This window comes from Pinus tabuliformis, chromosome 1_2, assembly GCF_031772625.1.
Source record: "Pinus tabuliformis cultivar Carrire ecotype Pingquan chromosome 1_2, CPIR1, whole genome shotgun sequence".
NCBI classification, from domain to species: Eukaryota; Viridiplantae; Streptophyta; class Pinopsida; order Pinales; family Pinaceae; genus Pinus; species Pinus tabuliformis.
Window position 1 is genome coordinate 1,078,843,644 of NC_142298.1, and position 10,845 is coordinate 1,078,854,488.

Below are 10,845 nucleotides of genomic sequence, written 5' to 3' on the forward strand. Positions count from 1 at the left end.
TGTTTTATTTCTCTCAGTTTTGTTCATTTTCTTTTCTGCAAAATAGATATTAGGTTACTCATGTCATTTTCAGTTACCTCCTAAAGCTAGAGTGAGTCAAATGGTGAGGGATTGAAGTATGAATTCGTAGTTTGATATTAGTTTATTTTTATGCAAGTTATTTATTGTATTGCTCATGTCATTTTCAGTTACCTCCTAAAGCCAGAGCGAGTCAAATGGTGAGGGATTGGAATATGAGTGTGTAGTTTAATATTAGTTTCATTTTCTGTAAATTAGACATCAGATTACTCAATTTGTTTATGATTACCTCTTAAAACCAGAGCGAGACAAATGGTGAGGGCTCAGAATATGAGTTGATGTAGTTTGATCTTAGCTTTACTTTGCTCGCAGTTTTTGAATTTCTTTGAGTTCAATGTATTTTTATACAGCAGCAAGGATACTAGGTTTCATGGTCACTAGCTCACTATTTGGTACATTTTCATTCTCTTTTAGGAATTAATTTCATCATTGTAAGTTTTAAAGCCTTTTTGAAAATCTTGAAGTTTGGAAATCATTTTAAAGGACACCATTGCCTTGAACACTTATATCCATACTTGACTTTTAGAATTTCCATCTCACTTTAGGGAATCAACAAAGGTAAACCCAAAAACAAACTAAAAATAAAAAACGACAAAAAGTAGGAAATCGGTTATCTTGAATATATAGTGCGCCTCACTTCAGTAGTTTACGACTCCCGGATTGAAAATTAATATAGCAATTTAGGACACTCTAAATTGACCAAAAATTTTGGCACCATTGCCAGGGAAGTGTAACTAGGTAGCCAATTTCTTAAAAGAAAAAAACAGAAAAAATTCAAAGAAGGCAAAATGGCTACGTTTCATTCAAAAATTTAAGGGCCATAATAAGGAGATAACAAAAGCTTTCGCAAAGTCTTTTAACGGCCAGGTGGTGGAAATTGGAGACCTTAAGTTCATAGCAACTGAAGCATCCATAGCAGCTGCTACAGACCTGCCCCAGGAAGGTGAATGTTGGTTTAAAAGCAAGAGTTTGGACGAGCAGGCTTGGAGAGTCATATTACGTAACCCAGGTATGGACGTAACTGTATTCTCAAGAGGAATTCTTGTTCATGCATTAAAACAGGAGTGGCTAGCTTACTGTTAATCATTTAAAATTTCATTACTTGTGAAAGCTGTTTTGGAACAATGTACATGTGTCATACTAGGTTATTGATGAACTTTTTAGAGAAGCAAACCCTCAATCTACCTACTTCTTATTGTTGAGCTTGAAAGAGATGTGCACAACAGTCCAAAATAACATAGAAGACATAGAACCTCATTTATATCATCATGGGCTTGTGAGGATTCTAATTGAAGACCAATTGAAGAAAAACAGAGATACCTGGGAACGGTTTTTAGTGAGAAACTACTTTCAAGAGCCACCCGAGGTGCCTGAGAGTAGTAAAGTGCCTGAGAGCAGTAAAACAAGAAGGAGTAGGAGGAAGGAGATAAATGCAGGAATTCAAGTCCCTCCTATTAGTAAAACCAAAGAAGTTGATCAATGAAAATGTAAGGAAAGAACCAAGGATAGCAAACAGAGAAAATTGACAGGGAAAAGAAGCATAGAAGATGTCTACCAATCACCGGAACCTTCTTTAGAAGAAGACCATCAAGTATTGTCTGAAAGACTAGTGCATCTTCAAAAACAAGCAGCTACAACCAAGAAGAAGGAAAAAGTAAAACATAGTATGCAAGAGGAGAACACTAGCCTACAACATTTGAGAAGAAGCAACAGAATTAGAGGAAAGTGGAGGAAAACACAAATGAAAGGACCTCATTTTATTGAATTGGCTGGGGAAACACCAAAGAAACCTCCAACTCGCCGTAGCCCAGCTCATTTTCAACGAAATATTGAAACCAATCCTACAGATGTTGACATAAGTCCTTCTCAGCCAGACTTCGAAATCAGCTCTCCTCCACAAGACTTTGGGGACAACCCAAAGAAAATTTCACCCAAGGTAGACCCAAATCAGCAGGAGATGTACGATTACATAGAATCCTTGGAAAAGAGAGCCACAGGTCCAAGCACTTCATTCCTCCAATCTCATACAACACATGACACTCAAATCCAGGCATTGAAATAGGAAATATTTGAATTAGAGGTCCTAAACAGGCATATTAAACATGGAAATGAAGCCTTAAAAGAGAAAAGTAGACTGGACAAAATCATTCATGATAATACCATGCTACATCTTGGACTATGGCAGAGAAAGAACAGGGAAAATGAAGAAAAAGTGCAGGAAGATAAGTAGAGCATTGATTAATCTCAAATTCAGATGTTTGATGAAGAAGCCCAGGATGTTGCCAGCACCAAGAAAGAAAAGAAGAGGGCTAGATGTACTGGCAAAAGCCTCAAAGCACATGGATTAAAGGGAGGATGATCAAAATCTTGGTGGCATGGGGACATGCAACACCTTCACAGTGGGAGTATGTTGAGCCCCAAAGTTGCATCTTTCCTATACACCTTTCTAGAATTTTTTCCATTTACCAGGACCTCCTAAGCTGTCAAATCATTGCATATTAGTTTAAAAAGAGCATATAAAATGGTTTCCTAACTATGTCTTGCGTTTGCTGTTTGATTTAGATTTTTGCTCATTCAACTGCGGAATCTTGTCACTTTTCGCAGCCAGTTCAACTTTCCGCATCCTTTTTGTTGAAGTCTATGTTACAGGTGTCTTCAGGCGAATCCGGCCAAGGGCAAGTTGCAAATGATGTGGACATGGACTGTGTCCAATTGGTTCAGCCGAATCCCTCACAGAAGGCCGTGGTCAAAGATAGTCAAGCGGTGGTCAACTTAAGAGTCCTATGGTGCTAGAACTCTGTTTTTCACCACGTGAAGACTTGCGTGGCCGTTCCTAAATCTCAGGAGACATGTTAACACCTGTGGATTTCTCCATGAACCGAATATCACATCCACCCTCCTTGGATTTAATCTTCACGGCTTCCATAATGCTAGATTTCTGGACGTGGTTATTCATGTGTCTTTTTATCAGCACAAATTTTAGGAAAGTAGTTATGTCATCCTCTGTTATAAATAAAGTGTTCTCATATGCATATTAGCTAGCTTTTGTAATGTAATTTTGAATGTTTACGAGCCCACTATGCTGTGAGTTTATTTCTGTGTTATGACTGCATTTTAATACATGAGAAGACATTGTTTATAAGCTCAATTCGTGGTTGATTGCTGATTGGCCGAGGTTGTGCAGAGGGACCCTGTACACAGCACGGTTTTGTTAATTTCTGTATAGTTTCATGCTTTATTCCTTTACGTTCCTGATGCCATAATTGTTTACTTGTATATATTACACTGCTTATGGTATTCACGTTGATTGTTGTCCATAGTCTTTATGCTTTCTCATGTTGTTAATTGATTAGTGTCTTTGTTTCAGATTCTAATAGGCAGCCTGGGCATCTGCACATAACTTTAAAATGACTAATGACATGGAATTATTCTTGTCCTTCTACTGATTTATTTTCTTAGTTCTAATTCTAGCACTATCTTATTTCTTTCAATTTTGTTCATTTACTTTTCTGCAAAATAGATATTAGATTACTCATGTAATTTTTAGTTACCTCCTAAAGCCAGAGTGAGTCAAATGGTGAGGGATTGAAGTATGAATGCGTAGTTTGATATTATTTTATTTTTCTGCAAGTTAGTTATTGAATTGCTCATGTCATTTTCAGTTACCTCCTGTTGAGGGCCCTGAAATCGGGTCAACAACAAGGGGGATACCCACCCGGTCGGGAACCTGGTTGGCGGCTCCGTGCCCATTTGGTGTAGCGGGTCTGACTGGGGATAACGGGACCAGCTTCCTGATCTAATGGGTGTGTGTGTGTAGAGTTTGGTGATGTGTGTGTGTGTGTGGAATATGATAATGAAAATCTGGAATTATTTCTAAGCTAATTTAATTCTAAACTCTGAGACTGAATTTTATACTACTTTAATCTATCAATAACAACACATCTAATCTACGCTAACTCGGGATAGAACTTTTTCCATTATGCGATCTAGAAAGATTTCACGCAATAACTGGTAATGAAGATTATTCAACTATTATGAGAATATAAATCAATTAAGATGAACCATCCTGCATAAAAAGTTAAGCAAAACGGTTGTGAACAACATATCACATAATCAGTTATTCATGTATTAAGCACAAATCAATGACTCCATCGTACAAAAGTGCCAAATGGTAGTCAACTTATTCATACATTAACATATAAACAACATCAACTTTATATTACTCTAAGAATGTGAGCAGAAATTCGTCGAGAGATAAAAGTACCATTTATGATCGATTTTATACTCACAGACCTTAAGCAACAACGATCTATTTCTACTTACTTCTAATGCCTACTAAGAGTACAGAAGTGCAACATCAGTAGCAGGTATTAAAATGCAAACATAAATAAATCTCGATCCGTCCATTCATCAAAAACCCCCTCCGAGGGTGCAAAAGTGCATGTTCTGAGGACAAGTTTTTTGACAAATTTCCGGACCCTTCTCCAATGCAACGAGAAGGGTTAAATACTACTAACCGGCTAATTTTAATTACACAAATTTAGGGAACGGCTTCAAATGACCGCCCTTTTACTAAAACAAATTTATTTCTAAAAACTGAATCTAATGTCTAACCATTTCTATATCTGCTCCTTAGTGCGGTAAGTGATGCACTGTTCGCCGTGAAAGAGTCGGTTGCTTGTCCTTTCCTTTTGTTCGAGCTTGATAATTAGAAATAACAAGAGCTGGCACCTCTTTCTGACAAACTAGAAGATATTTTTGAAAGTGTTCTTCTGGAGGAGTGTCTTCACGGCGTGTATACTTAGTACAACTCAGATTTCTTTCAAACTAATTGTGTTGTTGCTATTTTGGTTTCCGGTCGTGCGAATGACTCAATGAGCTGGGGATTTTGTTGCCTGAACGATTTTCTCAACTGAAACTTATTTCCATTCTTTGCTCCAGGCTTTTTTGAGACGTCTTTCCCCTTAAGCGTTTTTCTTTTTTCTTTACCCAATTTGGGACTCAGGATCTTTCGTAAACGCTTTGCTTTTGTGCGTCTTTAACTCTGAGTCCTGGATAGCCTATTTCCATCAGCATTTGTTGAGGGATACTCTGGAATCCGCGGCCCTGCTATATGCGGTATCCATCTGCGAAGTCATCTCCTCTCTGTTCTTCTAGCTCTGGCGCTTTTCCTTAGATGTTTCCTGCATATAGATTTATATCAGTTGCTGACTTATAGTTCACGTAAACGAAAAGAGACAGAAGAAAAGATTGACATGAAAGAAATTAAGTTTTAATGAACGCATAATCATGTCATCCATTATGACTTGACTCTTCGAAAAACGCAACATAATCATCTTTGGATACTGTTGATGCCCCGAAATTCGTTGCAACAACATCGGGGAAACCACCCGGTCCGGAACTTAGTGCAGCTCCTTTTCCGTTTGGAATAGTGGCTCCGACTGGGGATAACGGGACCAGTTTCCCAAAGATTATAAGTAAACGGGATGGATGAATGATTTACGATATGAAATGATAATAAACAAATAACTAAACTATAAAAGAAATATAATAACTATAAGCTAATCCCGGGACTTATCAATTCAGATAATGCAGCGTTTGATAACCTATGCTTAATGGCAGGCATATAGATGACACTAACAACAACCATAGATGTTTAAATCATTTGAGATTTCTCTGCGTAAGTAGTTACGCAGAGCGATAATAGCGAATTACTGCACTCAGTCATTTATATCATTGTTACATACATGAGTGAAAGAAATAACAAATCACAAAACATTCAATAGTGATATGAAATGCAGATTTGTTGTTATATTACATACATGTAATCAATAATAGCAAAGTAATAACACAGCAATTCATATAACAGAAAAGAGAACAGATACAGATAATAGTACCATGCAAGCTGTTTGATCAATCCAATATATTAATCGCTATGTCGTGGTCCTTACTTCCAACCAAAAAGCATTCCAAGCAAACGACAATAGTGCACAATTTACTTAAAACAACATTCCAAGTAAAATTAAGAACCAGTGGTCGAGTTTTCAAAAAGAATATAGACTGAAGCACAATAGTGCAAACTTCAGCCTTTAAGTCTTTTACAAAAATTTTACGACCCCTTCCAAAACAATGAAAGGGTCTATAAATACTATGCTAATCTAAATATTTAAATATCTAAAACTGAAAACTAAGAAATCGGCATTAACAAATATCATTTTGCATTTGGGTGATTCGGCAGTCGGCGGCGATGCTTCAGTCAGCGGTCTCTTTGCCTTTACTCTTTCGCTGACATATCGCCAGCATTAGCTCTACTTCTGGTGAAGTATTGAGGCGTGAAGTCAGCTGTGCATCGTATGTGGCATATTGGAAGTCGGCAATCAGGTATCGGAGAGCATCTGTTAGGAAGTTAAGAGCCGACCTTTGAGAATGTGGTTTTATCAGGAAAAGCCAGTATGCGTCGGCGGTCAAGGTATTCACTCCAGCAATTAACCGCCCTTGTGTCTCCAGCTCAGGATAATTCCTGTGCTCCAGCATGTTTGTGGTTGTTATGTTTCCAGGTGTGCATTGTGAAATCATGTTTGCCAGATACAATGTATCATTGACTAGATTGATCATGTTTCTGGCAATCGTTTTGCATCTGGATGCTGCCCTTTCTGCCTTCATTACCTGTGTGTTCCATTCCATGAAAAGTATGTCCTTGTATGTTACACAGATTCGGGAAAAATTTGCAGCTTGCCCTTCTGGAGTGTCTTGCCATTCAATATACTCTGTTATGTCATCTTCGTCCTGATCCAAGTTAGTCCTGGCTTTCTCTATTTGTTCACATACTGCTGTAGATGTGTCACAAAGTATCTCGGCTTCAACTAGTTGTTGGCACAAGAGTCTGGTCTGAGATATCAATGCGCCGTTTATCAGAGTTGCCTCTGCTCTGAAATCATCAATACTCTTGGCACCTTTGATACTTTCAAGCTGTGCTGACAGCTGAATTATTTGCTCCTCTTTAGATTTCATCAACAGCTCATTCGATGCCTCCAACTGGGATAATGCCTCTGACAATTCTTGTGCTTTTTTAATGTCACTTTGGTCTATCCTCAGTTTTTCAATTTGCTGGGTTAACAAATGATTCTCTTGTTGTTGGGCCAGGAATTGTTCTTCTGCCTGTGCTGCCTTATTCTTTACCTCTATCACTTCTGCTTGCAATGCATATACCTCATGCTCTTTAGTCTTCAAAAGAAGACTCACTTCGGATGTTTTGTCAATGGTTGTCACTGAATAAGCTCCCGCGAATTGCGACAGCTTTGTCAAATATTCAGAGGGATCTAATTCTCCCTTCCAGACTACATTGCCCGTGACTGTTTTCTCAGTTGAAACAGAAGGTTGATCAAGCCTTCGCCTCTTCCTTGAGCGCCTTACAACGACTCTATGCTTAGGGCTGTAGAAAATGTCTAGGGGAGGAATTTCTTCTACCTGAAGATCAACTTGATCAGATGGGTTTTGAGTAATTTCCTCAACACTCTGTACCATGGGTGGGCCGCTGGTTCCTTCAGGAACCGGAGAAAAAGTAGTATCGGGAGTCTTTGAGGCATCTGAGTCTTTGGAGGCTTCCTTACCACTTATAATGGAATCGAATTGGTTCCATTCTTTAATCAATTTAGTATCAACAGAGATTTGCTTACTCTGTTCTTTTTCTTTTTCAATCCTCTGTTGTTCCTTGAACGCCTCCCGCTGTTGCTCCTCTTGTACTCTTCGTTGCTGTTCCTCCATTTCCTTTTTCTGCCTATCTTCCAGTTCTTTCTTTGCTTTTTCTTCTTCCTCTCTTTTGATCTGTTCTTCTTGCTCCCTCTGCTTTCTTTGCTCTTCTTCAATTTGTGCCTTTTGCTGCCTTTCTGCCTGCAGCTTGTTTTGCCTTTCCTCCTGTTCTCTAGTTGTAACGGGAGGTGAATTTATTTCCAGCTGATCAGGCTCGCTTGAGGATGAAGTTGGGGTTGTGGATAATAAATCTAGGGGCAAAGTTTGCAACCTTTGCTTTCTAAGTTTATTAAATTCAGCTAATTCCACATCTTCATATCTCATTGCAGCAAGTTGTCTGACTTGGCTTATTGAATCGGCACCCATGAACAGGTCGTCAAACTGGTCTTCTTGATGAACAACCTTTGTCAGCTTAGCCTATTCTAAGGCAATGAAAGCAGTCTTTTTCGGGTCATAGAGTCTGTTTGGAATAGAAGCTAGAGATACCATTTGGAGTTTTGCTGCTTCCTTTTCTGCATGCTTATAATTTAGCAGCGTATAAACTCCAATTCTTAAAGGAAAAGATGGCCATCCTCTCTTCTTCTCTTCTTTGAGAGTTTGTGTGACACCCTCAGACATGATTTGATAGGAGATTTCTCGGGCTAACAATTTATCCGGCATGTATAAGGGGAGAACATGTGGCCTAGCCTTGCTTCCAAAAACACTGATATAGGAAAAACATTCTTCGCCGAACCAATGGGCTACGGCTGGTAGGTCAAAAGAGGCTTCATAAGAAATTCTAGGGATAGGTCTGTCAAAGATAGAATAGTGAACGGGAACCATAAAACCATTGCAAATTTGATACAAATGGTCTTTGTGAGAAGGTTTCCACAATTTGCGATGATACAAATGAATAGGTGTTGGGTCATGGGTTGTCCATCTCCAACCAAGGACAGGAAACTCAGAATTAAAACAAAGGGTATCCATAATGTAGGCAGAGTAATAGAAGGGTGGGATTTTTCTTTCGGTGACTCTGGTTTTGGCCCTAAACTCACGAATAGCTAAGACCAACTTATCAGATAGAATAGTGGCCCAATCCATGATTATACTGTTGACGGCTGCTTCCATTAAGGGAACCATATCAACATGGATATTTGCAGAATCATGAAATCCCCACAATCTACACATCATAATTCCAGCATAGCAGTAAGGTGAAGCCAAAGAAGCATTGGAGTACTTACCCGACATATCCTGCTTGTGTTTTGCTGGATTTTGCCTCGAATCTCGGAGAGGTTCGGATGGTGATTCATTTTCTCTGGCGAATTTCTCCACAAAGGCTCTGTTATAGACTTGCTCGGGATTGGGCAAATGATACATCCGTCTTAAGTCGTCAGGCTTGAAGGAACCGAAAATCCTTCCATCCTTAGTATGGAAGGTTCTATTAGTAAGAGTAATTTCTTCAATTGCCCAACGTACCACATCAGTATAAGGCAAGACTTGTTCTCTGGCTGCTATTCTGTGCAGAAAGGAGTCAGCGAAATCTTTAAGAGTTGCCTCAGACTTTCTTAGTTCATCCACACTTGCCTCCGTTACTGTAGTTTCTGGTTGTTCTGCTTCTAGAAAATTGTATGTCCCTTGCCATGTAGTACCAGGAAGACCAGTGCATGTAGTATCTGAGATTAAGCCTTTCCTTGAAACTGTAGCAGCTTGGCCTGAGACAGGTGTTGCAGTAGAACCTGCCACCTTCTTGAACTTCTTTCCCATCATGTTCAGACTTCTCTCGTCAGTTGAATTCTACACAAAGGCAAGAGAAATCGTAACAAAGAAATAACAATGACAATCCATAACGGGATAGATATATTATTTGAAGCGTGGTGAGATTATTTCTAAAAGAGGCTGCGGATCTAATGATTTGAGAATGCACCGTATATGCAATGATGGTGATTTTACAGCCTGCAGCTCCATAAATGACCATTACTTAAGTTATTAAACCGAATGACCCCTTAAAGCGTGCAATAGATTTTTTCAAAGGTCTAATCGTAATTGCTCGTTAATTCGAAGGGGCAAAGCTTTAAATACGTATGCATTACCTTATCCCTTTACTTAACGGCATTTTGAAATCTGTGCTTTTGTCAAATCGGGTTTAAATATAACTTTAATGCTTTGAAATAATCACCTTTTGGAAACTGAGGTCATCATTAAGCGTCATCGCATCGCATCGGAAGTGTGAGTGACATTATCACTTGGCAAAGATCTTTAGCGAACGCCGATTGCGACATTGAATTAGCGCGCGAATCATAATCCTTAAATGTATATCAATTGATTTACCGAATGCTGATAGCGATATCGCATCGGGGCAAAGATATGAACGTCTTATGAAAATGCGTAGGATTCTGCCGACTGCCGACAGTGATATCGCATCGGGTAGGAGCTTTAAAACATTTTTCACAAGAAATAGCGCCGATAATTGATCACCGATATCGCGTCGCATCGGGGAAAAGGCATGTGCCTTTTCTGTGTGTGCATTGGCTATTGCCGATGGCCGATAGCGATATCGCATCGGGAAAAACCAAGATGGCAACCGACCTTGCGATTACTTTTTCGGACATAACCAAAAATTGCTTATTATTTGTTCAACAAGGGTTTTATGCACAAATTCATTTGATTATCATACCTTATCTGAACAAGTTTATTAATGCCGATTAAAATTTTAAAAGGGACCCATTTCATATGTAAATTGTTTGTGATAAAAAATTTTATGAAATGGGGGGTTGTTGTAGGGCACAACAATTGGCGATTCGCTGGCAGAACCAGTTATCTCTGAACTAACAAATATACTTACACCTTTTCAAATAGAATCTTTATAAAAGAAAGGAAATTTCTAATATAACTAGATGTCTATTGATTCTGAATAAAACAGGTTTCTTCATTTGACTTCCTCTTTTTTATAAATGCACTTCGAGTATTAAAATAAGTCCTTACTGGTTTATAAAGGTAAAAATAGAACACTTTTCCATATCAGCTTTTTAAAATAAACTC